Source organism: Thamnophis elegans, chromosome 1, assembly GCF_009769535.1.
Source record: "Thamnophis elegans isolate rThaEle1 chromosome 1, rThaEle1.pri, whole genome shotgun sequence".
NCBI classification, from domain to species: domain Eukaryota; kingdom Metazoa; phylum Chordata; class Lepidosauria; order Squamata; family Colubridae; genus Thamnophis; species Thamnophis elegans.
Window position 1 is genome coordinate 108,103,712 of NC_045541.1, and position 13,686 is coordinate 108,117,397.

Sequence of the window (13,686 nt, forward strand, 5' to 3'; positions counted from 1 at the left end):
ACAAAAGGTGATTGCCTGACCCTGGGACACTGTGTCTGTCATAAATATGAATCAGTTGCCAACTGTCCGAATTTTGATCATGTGACATGGGGATGCTGCAGCGGTCATAACTATGAAAATTAAGTCATTTTTTTCAGTGCCATTGTAATTTTGAACGGTCTCTAAGTGAACTGTTGTAAGTCCAGGAGTCTGTACTTTCTTTTTCACATGACTGTAATTTTGCTATGAAAAAACAATAGATTGCAAAAACATAAAAAATATTATTAGTCACAGTATTCTTCTTATATATACAATCTTGGCTTTTAATATATTCTAAAGCATGTTTCTACCTCTTGTGGTGAAAAAACAATTATTTGAAAGCAAAAGCAGGTAGTTTTCTGAGTAAGATTTCTTGAGATCAAAATGTACAGCTTCACTGATTTGTGTAGCTTCTTGTCTTCTTCCGTAACTTGTTGGAATTGAATAAATTGTGAACTACTCTATCATAAGTGAGCTCCTTCAAAGTTCTGTTTGGCTTTGGAAGAGTTTTTTGACCTCTGAAAATTTGCCATGAAATTCCTCTTTCTCTTTAAGAAGTTTGTGGCATGGATGGACCCAGTTTGATGCTGATTTGTATGGAATTACTGTGATGTTGGGAAACTGAAAGGTCTCTTCTGTTCTGATTTTGTCATTATTTCTCATTGCAAATATGTTGCTTATGAAGGCCTATATGCCATACATAATGTTTCTCAACCTTGGCTGCTTTAATATGCATGGACTTCAATGCCCAGAATTCTCCAGCCAGCCCCAACTTCACTTCATTGCACAGAATCATCATAATTCTTTCAAAACTTCTGCATATTTATTTTTAACGTAGTCTTAGCAGGATTGCTGCCTCCTACAACTTCGCAGTAATGAAGAAAAGAAATATCGCATCCTTGAAAATATGAAATTGGTTCCTGGATCTGGAACCATGTCAGTGGTATCTTGTTAGCAGAGAGCTTCTAAGGGACTTTTTGCAGTAGGAGCAACATTTTTCAGCTGCACTTAGGAATATTAATTATTCCTGTCAAACTGTCAAAATTGGGAGTTTTGGACCACTAGACATTGCAGTGAAGAGTTAAAAGATAAATTTGATGTCATCTGAAACCTTGCGTACATAAAACTTGCCTCTTTCTAATATCCAATGCATAATTAAAGAAGGAAGGGAATTCCAAAAATTTTACTATATTGATTATACTACTGCTTTTGACTGTGTAGAACACAGCACAAGGTGCATACCCCTTAAAAACTGGTATATTGAGGCACCTCATCTCCCTATTGAAGAATCTGTATGATAACCAAGAAGCAGCAACTAAAATATAGAGCAACAAAATGTTTCAAAATTGAGAAAGTGTACCAAGGTTGTAAACCTTGTCACCTTAATTCCATTAATTTGATATTTCCACTTTGATTATTGAAGATGAAAGACGAGTGGAAAATTGGCTGCTGAACATTAAACAAAAACGAAAATCTTAAAAATATGTCAAGTAATGCTGACCCAATGCCAGTATTGTAGAGGAAATTGAAAGAGTAATCAACTTTTTTCCCTATGCTCAAAAATTCAGAGGGATAGTGACTGTTACCATGAAATAAGTAACTGCTACTTGGGAGAATGTCTAACAGGTTGTCAGAATTTTTGACATGCAGAGACAACAGTTTTAATACATTTGTGAAAATTGGACTATCAGAAAGGCTGAATGAAGAAAAATGTACTGTGCTGGAGAAAATATCTCATTTGAATTGCCAGAAATAAAATAATGCTAAATGAAGTAAAATCTGTTCATTGGAATACACTAATAATGAGACTAAAACTTAGTATTTTGAATACAGAACGTAAAGGCAAGAATAATTGGAGAAGACCCTTATGCTTGGAAAAATCAAAGGCAATAATCAATAATCAAAGACATAGTTCGATATCACCATGACCCATATATATATATATATATTTGGGTCATGGTGATACCGAACTATATATATATTGTCTATAGTAACTGTTTGAGGTTTTGTAAATTCTTGTTTGGATCATTATACAGTGTGTGTGTGTGTGTGTGTGTGTGTGTGTGTGTGTGTGTATATATATATATATATATATATATATATATATATATATATATATATATATATATATATAAATAAATATTTATTTATCAGCATAAATATAACAAATGTAACAAAAAGGCAACAGTAAAAAATATTGGGTTTCTGTCTGGATGGTCTCTTGTGACGAGCCGAAGACAGAGAGTGGAAGTGTGACCTTCCTCCCATATTTGGGCATACCAGGGGTTGTGACTTTAAATATATATATATACACATTATACACTGTATAATGATCCAAACAAGAATTTACAAAACCTCAAACAGTTACTATAGACAATCCTGGCAAAATGGAGTCCATCAGGTCACAAACAGAAGTTATTGAACAACAACAACAACAATTTTACAAACTATTTTAACACTATTTATCCAGTATAATCCTTTGATAAATTTGTTTATTTTGTATAAATTTGCAAAATATCTCCACTGACCTCCTGTTTCTATTATTAATTGCTAAACTATCATTGATGGCTTTCATAGAGGATAATTAATCTGCATTATTTGATGTCCTGTCTCCTGAAAATATATTTCTGTTTCTTACAACTACTTGGAAAGAGATGCATGTTCTATAATATAAATTTAAATTTTCAGTTTCAGCTCAAAATGTTTTGTCGCTTTGTACAGATGTTGTACAGCAACTATATTATACATGTTTTTTTTCTCTACATTGAATTGAATCAATGTTGTTTTGTATTTATTGTCAATAAACTATACCAAACTAAGGGACCCCTAGTAACTTCTTAGAAACCCTTAATCCTTCCTATTTATACGGTTAAATGTAAGGCATAAGAGGCTTAAGAAGGATCCTTTTTGTCCATTAAGTTTGCCCAATCTCCAGTGTTGTTGCTTACTCAGGTGACATCACAATCAGTACCTGTGCCCTGCTGGTCTCCATGAAGACCAAAAAAATCTTTCTAATCTCTAAATTACTCCAAGGTTATCACAAACATGATGGCTTACATCATTTTTTCTCAACCTTGACAACTTAATTAATATATGTAGGCTTCAACTCCCAGAATACCCCTGCTATCATGTTGACTGGAGAATTCTGGGGGTTGAAGCCCACACATTTTACAATTGCCAAGATTGAGAAACACAAACTTAAAGAAAACAGGAGGAAGTATCTCAAACTGAATTTGTATTTTAGCTGAAATTTGAACTATGGGAAATGAAAGAAATGGATAACTAAGAACACAATATAACTTATGCAAGAATGCTTTTCACTGCTAGAAGTATCTTGAATAACCTGTTTTAAAAATACTCTGAAATTAAAGATTGTTTTGGCTTGACTAATCACTTTGTTTCTGCCCAAACCTTCATCATATCCATCATCCAACTTTGTTTTCCAGCTTTTGAACAGTACTAAATTCTTCAGATTATAACATGCAATTAAGTTGCTTCGCAGCTGCTATGGTAAGCTAAAGTTTTGAAGAATGTCCAAACTCTTACACTTTCAGAGCAAATTTAAAAAATAGCTCAAAGCTTGGATTATATTTTACATTCTTACTGCATTTATCTTTTTACCACATAATTTATTAATGGTATCCCAGAATTATTATTTAAGTTAGACTTTAAAGAGTAATAACCTTTCTTGACTGTCCTGAAATAATCGCAATGGAGCAAATATTTGCAGGGAAATTGCCATGAGCAACCAAGGATTTGGAGTAATTTTCAATGATTTTTGAAATTGCTTGCTGGATTCATAGAAGTCAAAGAATAATAATTTGACACTTCACATGCTTTAAATTGTTGGTAATTTCATTAAGTAAATCAGCTAGTCAGAAGTCAAAGCATATGTTCCAGGAGGTGATAACATGTTAAATAAAAGTTGAAATATTAATCTATGAAATGATAGATGGCCCAACATGGCGCCCAGGAGCATCAATGTAGCCAGAGACATCCTTTGGTGCCTGATAAATTCATACATCTAACTTCGAACATTTAAAAATCTTTTTAATTAAGAAAATGGGGAGCTGGCTACAAAGACTCGGTGTCCAGTGGTACAGGTAGTCCTGGACTTACAACAGTTCATTTAGTGACCAAAGTTACAATGGCAATCAAAAGAGAGACTCATGACCATTTTTCACACTTACAACTGTTGCAGCATCCCCATGGTCACATGATCAAAATTCAGACACTTGGCAACTGACTCATATTTATGATGTTTCTGGGGACATGTGACCACCTTTTGCAACCTTCTTACAAGCAACGTCAATGGGGAAGCCAGGTTCACTTAAAAACCACGTTACTAACTTAACAATTGCAATGATTCACTTAACAACTGGGGCAAGAAAGGTCATAAAATGGGACAAAATTCACTTAACAAATGTTTCATTTAGCAAAAAAAATGTTGTGCTCAATTGTGGTCATAAGTCGAGAACTACCTCTATTTTTATTGCCAAGAATGCTTCTGAGCCATGTAACCTTAAACAATGAAAATAATGAGTGGGTGTAGCGTAGCGTATTGTTGGAATTGTGTCCACATGCCTAAACAAAGAACAAAGGTGAAAAGAATACAGTGCTAGAGGATTGTAAATTAGCTATTAGGTCCAGTACGGCTTCCATTTCGTGAATGAGTAAAGATTGTCCAACAAGGGCAGTCATAGGTTCCTAAAATTTCAAATGACTCCAGAAGCCTCAAATGATGTGACTACTGTTACATTGATATTAAAACCATATGATTTGGGCATTAAAAACTGCATTAGCACTTCAGATACTTTCTATGATTTTTAGAATAGGTTCAGCTTGAAATAAAATAAATACATTTAGTGTAGCTTTTAGATGTTAAGATCATTTGCAGGAGACTTTAGGAGAAATGGGTTATACTAACCACTTGGGAAACTCGTAATAATATTAGCATCTGTCACATGATACTATGGCTTAACTGTTGATGAGAAAGACAATATGTCCGCACAGAGAACATTGTAATAACTGGAGACAGCAGAGGAAGAACTGGAGAAAATCATAAAATACAAAGATTTGCACATAGAAGTAGAATGACTTTGGCAAAAGAAAGTGAAGACAGTATTAACAGTAATAGGTGCCTTGGATGCAATTCCAAAACATTTGGAGCAGTGGTGCAATTCAGTTGGTTTTATCCGGTTTGGGTGAACCAGTAGTGGTGGTGGCAGGAGGCCCTGTCCACCCAGCCGGACATGGTCACGTCCCATTTTTTATGTTCTGCTCATGCGTGGAAGGTCTTGCACATGCACGGAGGTGAGCGCACAGTCACATTTGCGAACCAGTAGGGAAGGTAAATTGATTTCACCCCTGATTTGGAGCACCACTTGAACACTATCAGCATTGACGAAATCACGTTCAGTCAATTGCAAAGACACAGCCTTACTTGGAATTGCTTACATCCTGTGATGATATCTTTAAGACTATCAAACAACAGCATCTGCCTATCCCAGGTCCCTGGGAAGGACTCAATAAGTGGATAAAATGACAAATCCACTCTAAACATCTGACTCCCTGAAAGAACCCAATTAATGACATTAGCCAAAAATTATACTTGTTCATTTATTTATTGAGGCAAAGCAGTAAAGGTAAGATTAGGACTGGCAACAGGGATGGCACTTTCCATGCTGCTATAATTTTCTGCCAATTTAAGGATGGGTGTAGACAATATCAATCCAGCAATGGTGTCAGATCCCTAAAAGTGTTACTGCCATTCAATGGGGAGGAGGGGAGCCTCGGAGTAGAATCACTAGCGTATCTGTAACAACTGAGTTTTACAACTTTACAACTGGTTTCCTGTCAACGGAAGACTGAAGGTCCCAACATCTCTGGGGGGGTGTTTATGAGAGCCATGTGGGATAACTTACTTTAATGTCTAACTAGAGGCAGCCATGGGAAAGTGTGTTTTATTGACTCTCAGGGCAGAAGAGTTAAGGAAACATCTTCACACTTGTGTATTGGTTAAAATCTGCATTCGGACAAAGGGAAGGGGTCCTTATCAGATTAATCCCATTTGCATCACCTAAAGGGTTTCAAATGCTGCTTTGCTTCTAATAGTTTCCATCCTGACTGATTAAAGGTTCCTTTTGAAATAATCTGTTTCAAGAGTCTTTACTTTCTCAAGTTAGGAGAGGAATCATTACAAATGGGGGGGGGGGAGATCATTGGTATATCAATGATCCTTCTTGTCAATTGGAACCATATAGAATACAATGGAAGTTGTAGATTCAACTTTCTGAACTGCCCAGATATAAGGATCTGGGTGATCTGGGGCTGGACTCTGATTCTTTGCTTAATCTCAGCCTCATGGTGTAAATAGAAGGTTGCGGTGGGGTCAATGTGGAATAGCAGTGTTGTGTGTTGCCTTGATAAGAGGGCTGGATCATGGTGGATTAAGGTGCAAGATTACACTGGAGAGAGCCAGGTTCAAACCCACCATCAGTTTAGTAACTTTGGACCCATCATTCTTTCAGAAGACTGTGGTGAGACAAAACCTGGAGGAGGAAGCATTTGTAAACCAGTTTGAGCTTCTAAAGGACCAGTGACAGACAGACAGACAGACAGACACACACACACACACACACACACACACATTTTGTGTTTGTTCTGGATAGCTGTCAAGGCTTCTTTTATAGGCACTTGGGTGAAGAGGCATATGACATCAAAGCTCACAAGTAGGTTGCTGGGTTGTAGGTTTTGTTTCTTTATTGTTTCTATGAAGTGGAGTGAGTTATGTACATGTGAGGTGATGGATTCTGCGTAGGGTTGGAGTTGTTTGGTGAGGAATTTGGCAAGATGCTGTAGAGGTGAGCCTATGGAGCTGATTATGGGTCTGAGTGGTGTTCCTTCTTTGTGTATCTTGGGGAGGCCATAGAGTTTGGGGCATCTGGAAGATTTCTCTTTGGGGATGATTCTTTGCTGGATCTCTTTACTGATGGGAGAGGCTTTTATTTTGGATTTGGTGGTTTTTTCCAGGTAGGTGGTGGGGACTGTGTTTAGAGGTTTGTAAGCAGGGTCTTGGAGTAGGTTGCATAGTTTGGCTTGGTAGTCAGACATGTTCATCACCACTGTGGTGTTACCTTTGTCTGCTGGGAGAATGATTATGTTGTCTTTCCTAAAGTTGGTAAGTGCTTTTTCTTCTTGTTGTTGTAAGTTGCTTCTGGGTGGATTACTGGAGCAAAGGATGTTGGTGACTGCAAATCTGATTTTATTGGCTTCATCTGGTTTGATTTTGGTGAGTGTAGCTTCAACTCCATATGATGTCTTCAGTAGGGATACGTTTAGGGACAACTGCAAAGTTGAATCCTCTGGAAAGGACATTGGTTTCAGCTGTGGTGGGGGTTCTGTCTGATATGTTGTGTACTGTTTGTTTCATAAGTTGCTGTGGAGGGGCGTTGGGCTTCTGTTGTTTTTCTAGGAAAAGATTCCTACTAGACCAAATCAACCGGGACCTACTCACTCTTCATCTCAAACTCAGCAACAAAATCCACCCAGCACTCTGGGACAAATCCAAACAACTAGCCCTCTGGAGAGCTGAAACAGAAGGATACACAAAGAAGGAACACCTCTCAGACCCATAGTCAGCTCCATAAGCTCACCTCTACAGAATCTTGCCAAATTCCTCACCAAACAACTCCAGCCCTACGCAGAATCCATCACCTCACATGTACAAAACTCACTCTACTTCATAGAAACAATAAAGAAACAAAACCTACAACCCAGTGACCTACTCATGAGCTTTGATGTCATATCCCTCTTCATCCAAGTACCAGCCTTGACAGCTATCCAGAACAAACACAACCCCCCTAAACACATCCTGGACCTGACCAACCACTGCCTAACCAACACATACTTCATCCATAATAGACAAAGATACAAACAGAAGGAGCACCCATGGGATCACCCCTCTCACCCGTCATCACAAACTTATACATGGAACATTTTGAAACTAACGCCTTAGATAAATCTGAGCACAAACCCAAACTCTGGCTTAGATCTCTTGATGACACTTTCATGATTTGGCCACACGGGAAAGAAAAACTGGACAACTTCCTCACACATCTCAACAGCCTACACCCCAAAATACAATTCACTATGGAAATGGAAGCAAACAACCAACTTTCCTTTCTGGATGTCCTAATCTACAAAAAACCCAATGGCTCCTTAGGACACACCATCTACAGGGGAAAAAACCACACAAACCGCTATTTAAACGCACAATCCCATCACCACCCTGCACAGATCAACTCTGTAGCCAAGACCCTCATCTCCAGAACCAAATGCCTAGCCATCAAAGACCACCGGAAAACTGAATTACACACTCTCACAAACATATTAATCTCCAATGGATTCCAAAGAAAAACCAACCTAATCCAAAGGGAGATACCCCCAAAAAACCAAGACGCAGAACAGGACAACGGCATCGCCCTCCTCCCTTACATCAAAGGCACCACAGATAAATTCTCCACAAATACAATATCAAGACAGCCTTCAACACTGATCAAAAAATAGCCAACATCTTAAGAAACCCCAAAGACAAAATCCAGCTAGAAAACCAAGGAGTCTACAAAATACCATGCAAAATCTGCCCTGCAACATACATAGGACAAATGAACAGGCGAATAAATGTACAGGCGAATAAATGTACACTGCGAGGTGGCGCAGTGGTTAAATGCAGCACTGCAGGCTACTGCTAGATCAGCAGTTCAGCGGTTCAAATCTCACCGGCTCAGGGTTGACTCAGCCTTCCATCCTTCCGAGGTGGGTAAAATGAGGACCCAGATTGTTGGGGGCAATATGCTGACTCTCTGTAAACCGCTTAGAGAGGGCTGAAAGCCCTATGAAGCGGTATATAAGTCTACTGCTATTACACATCGCAGAACACAGAATGCAGTAAGAAAAAAAGAAAAAATTTCCTCCCTTTTCCAGCACCTTAAAGTAATAGAACATAAAATTAATTTTGAAGGAACTAGGTTAATCTCCAAAACTGAACAGTTCAACAAGAGAATAATTATGGAAGCTATCGAAATAGAGAAACACCCCCACAATATGAATAAACGTGATGATACCTCCTGCCTACCAGACATCTGGAAACCAGCCCTAGTCAACAAACGAGCCCCAGCTACCATCCAGGCCATTACAACACAAAACAACAATGGACACACAGCCAGCACCAATCAGCACCAATCTACCAATCATGATACAGCCACACATCCAATCAATCCACCTGCTGAAACAATGGCAGCACTCCACACACACACCACCAAGATTTATAGAAAGACGGCAGCTCCGATCACACTTTAACACCAGCCTGAGGATGGCGAGTGAGACCTCGCCGAAACGCTGCCAAGACAATCTCAATCTTACATGGGAAAAAACCTGAATACAACAAGATCAGCATATGTGTGTGTGTGTGTATGTATATCAGCACAAATGCAACACACAAACACACACACACACACACATACATATATATATATAACGTGTGTGTGTGTGTGTGTGTGTGTGTGTGTGTGTGTGTTGCATTTGTGCTGATAAATAAATAAAGGGAGACTAGATCTATTTCAAGCTATTTAGCTCTCATCAGCTAGCCATACCCTTACTGGGATTCGAACCTGGGCTGTATTACATATTAGGCAGCTGTATTAGCCACTAGGCCACAGGTTCTCCTCCTTTATCAGCTAAGCCAGGGAAATAGGTATGTATTTTGTCACAACCCCTGGTATGCCTAAATATGGGAGGAAGCATACTGCTTCCTTTTTCTGTCTATTGGCTCATCACAAGAGACCATCCAGACAGAAAGCCATTATTTTTACTGTTGTCTTTGTTACATTTGTGTTGCATTTGTGCTGATAAACCCCCCCCCACACACACACACAAATATGTAGCTTTTCGCAGGTGTAGGTATGCTGGTCTTGTTGTACTCCGGTCTTTTCCCGTGTAAGATTGATATTGATATATATATATAAACCGCTATACTTCCCATCCTTTGTTGATCTCTACAATCTCTCCCCTGTACTAATTCTGTAAATTTCATGGAAGAAGAGCTGGGTCCTTTTGGGGGGGCAAGGGGAAGCAAGGATGAGGGATTTCCTTCTGGCTGTTGAGTCAAGGTTGACCTGTGCTGTTGGATACTTGCTCTTAGCCATTGATTATACTCTTGGTATTAACATTGGAAGCTTTTAATTTGTTTATTAAATGTATATGCCACCATCTCACTCTGAAAAGTGACTCTGGGCAGAATACAACGGAAACAATTTATTTTCAGGACTCTTTCCTGCCACCACTACCACCATGGTGGCCACTGCTAGGGGTCTCCTCTCGCCTTGCTGGGGTCCTTGGACCACTTGCATTGCGCAGTTCACCCCATTTGCTTCTCTGCCACCGGTTCCTCCTCTCTTCCCACCCTCCCACTCTCGCTGGGCATTCAGGCCCCACAGCAGTTTCCCAGTCCCCACCTTTCTGCCTCTCCTTCACAGGTGCTTCTTCTCAGCTCTCTTCACACACATCCTCCCCCAACTTTGCTGGCCACCTGCTTGGCCAAGGTTTGGGGGCGGGGAGAGGGGAGCAGTAGCTTCACCTGCTCTTGGCAAGAAGAGGGAGGGAGGGGAGGACGGGGCTGCTGTATTCCAGCCTGGCAGTGGGGGCGACCTTCCGTCTTCTTGCTGCCCCTTCCCCCCCCCCCACGCCCGCCCCACGCTCCGAAGCGATCCTCTTTCCTCCCACCCCATTTCTCGCCACCGCGCCAGCACCGCCACCATCCGCGTCCGCTCCCGGTAACTAATCGCCGTCTGGCTGAGAACACTCCCTTCGCCCTGCCCGCCTACCGGCCTGCCAGCCAGCATCAGCAGCCTCCCCTCCGCCTCTCTTCTCCCCCCCCCACCCCCGCTTGCATGGAGAGGGAGAATGGCGGAGAGAGAGAAAGGAGCCACGTCCCCGACCGGATCCTCCCCGTTCTTGGGGCTACACCTCGCCTCGCCCCCCAGTTTCAGGTACTGGAGTTTCCCCCCATCTCAGCCACCCGCGGGAGAGCCTTTGGGAAAAGAGATGCTGTAGCGGCAGGAAAGGGGGGAAACGGGGGGAGGAAGGAAGCAACAGCCTCTACTCTGCCATCTCTTTTCTAACCCGTTTTTCCATAATTTACCTCCCCCCACCCGCGCTTCCTCGAGCATCCTTCCCCCTTCATTCTGTGGGGCTGCTGAAAGAGAGAGAGAGAGAAAGAGGTTCCCGCCCCGTCCCTGTTATCTACTGCCTTGATGTTTATTACAGAGGATGAGATGAATGGAGCTTCTTCTTACCCATGCTCCAGCCCATAGGATGAAAAGGGAAGGCGTTTGGAGATTTCCCGCTCCCTGTTAGTTCATTCACACCTGGGCAGGGGTAGGGAGGGTAGGAGATTTGGGGGTCCGAGGAGTCGAATCGAAAGGCAAGTGGGGATGTGCAGCTGACCTCCCCTTTTTTTTTCCTTGAGCCTTGCCAGGCATTAACAAGCAGGTGGATGCCAGCACCATGTCTCCCCTCTTCCTTCTGAACAAGTGGGGGTCCCCGACTGGCCAGCACACAGGACTCCTTGAAGGAAGTGAAAGCAGCCTAGCTGCCTTTGGGAGAGGAGCTATGAGTAATTGGGGTGGCAGAAAGATAGTGATCATGGTTATCCTGTTGTTTTTGGGAGTGGAGAGGAAGAGGAAGGCTCCTTCTTTACCTTCCTCTGAATATGACTGACATTTAAATGGCTCTGCATACACTTGCCTCAATGAACTCTTGAGCGCAACCTCCTCTCCTCACCACACTGTTTGCCTCTCACACTGTTACACACGTATTCCTGAAAATATGCATACAACCGCTTCTTGCACTGCTCTGGCCTTCCCTTTCCACACATTTCTCTCCTGCCATTTGCTACAGATTTTCTCACTCTCATAAGCACTCATCATTTCTTACCCCAGAAAAATATTACTGTTCTTCAGAAAATTATTCAGTTTAAATACAGATGTCTTCTTCAGGTTTGGGGGCAAATGGAATGCTAGTTAAAAGGAACTACAGTATTTGAGATAATATCAGATATGAACATAATGCCTGTGAGGAATTAGCAGTTGCTTCAGCAGGCAATACAGTCAGACCTTAAACCATCAATCTAGCATTGCATAGAAGAAGTAACTGCCTAGAAGACATTTCTTTCTGAAATTACATGTTGCATTTGGTCAGCACCTCAATGTTTGCCTCTGTAGCTGTTTGTAATTGTAACTGGGGTTTTTTTTAATGGATGTCTGCTTTAAACTATTTTATGGATCTGAATGTTGTCTTTATGAGAATGGCTTGTAGATATTAGATGCATTTCTAGATTGGTGTGCATTGGAGAGTGAAATGGTTTCCGGGCTGAAAAGATTGTGAAACATAAATCATATTGCTTGATTTTACAGTAGCTTTAACTTAAACTGATTACAATAACCAGGTGGATCAGGTCAAAGAAAAGGATTCTATGATTCCAATATATTCAGTTATCTAGTCACTGATTCTGTGGATGATGATGATGATGATGATGATGATGATGATGATGATGATGATGATAACATGCAGCAGCAATGGAATATTTGTGCTAGAAAATCTCAGAAAATTAACTTGATCTCAGGATCTCAAGATCTTTTATCTTTTCAAATGACCAAAGGATACTTAGAAGCTTTTTTTAAGCTTCTCCACATGCCATCTTCATCTAAGAACTTTGCTGTTAAGAACTAGGCATGCATGTTGTATTTGTGGTTTTAAATAACAGAAGTTCTGAGATCTGAGATCAAAACAAGCAGCTTATAACATGATTTAGATTTGCTAAGTAGGATGGAACTGAATGGCAATTGTTTTGATAATGAGCAGAACAATCTTTACGATCATGTTTCTATGCTCAACATATGAGCCATCTTCCTAGATGGACTTAATTTAATCTAGTTTCCTATCTCCAAGATTGATCAAACAGAACAGCACATGAAAACAATAAACATCTTCTATCCAATGCCATGTTACAACCTTTCTATATAGTATATAACCTGGAAATGCTGGGAATTGCAATACTATAGATAATATTTAGAAGGCACCAGATTTAGGAAATCTCATATTATATTTAGGTTTTTGTTATATTTTTATCTCACTTTTCTTCCAGAAGCTCAAGGTAATAAAAATAGCACCCCTTTGTCTTCAGATTTCCTTAGTTCTAATTTGACAGTCCAACCACAATGCTACAGGTTTTTTTTAAGGAAAGTTGCTATTGAACATGTTGAACATATTTAATTTATATCCTGCTCTTTTTTTAAAAAGTATGTAAGTTTGGACCCAATTATTACTTGGTTAGGAGAATACTAGAGAATCTAATGAATTTAAACTGAGAAGTTGAAATAAAACCTTTGAAGAAATCCATCACAAAGTACTTCTATATTATTGTTAAGAAACCTATGGACAACCTTGACTTGAGGGAGTACATCTCTACATGTTCCTGTGGTTCCTTCAGAAACTTTAAAGGATACATAGTACTTATGATCCATTTTATTCTGATAATAATCTTTTAAGATCAAGAGAGTGTGATTGGTTCAACATCGCCTAGGGGCTCTGTGGCTAAATAGGAATATG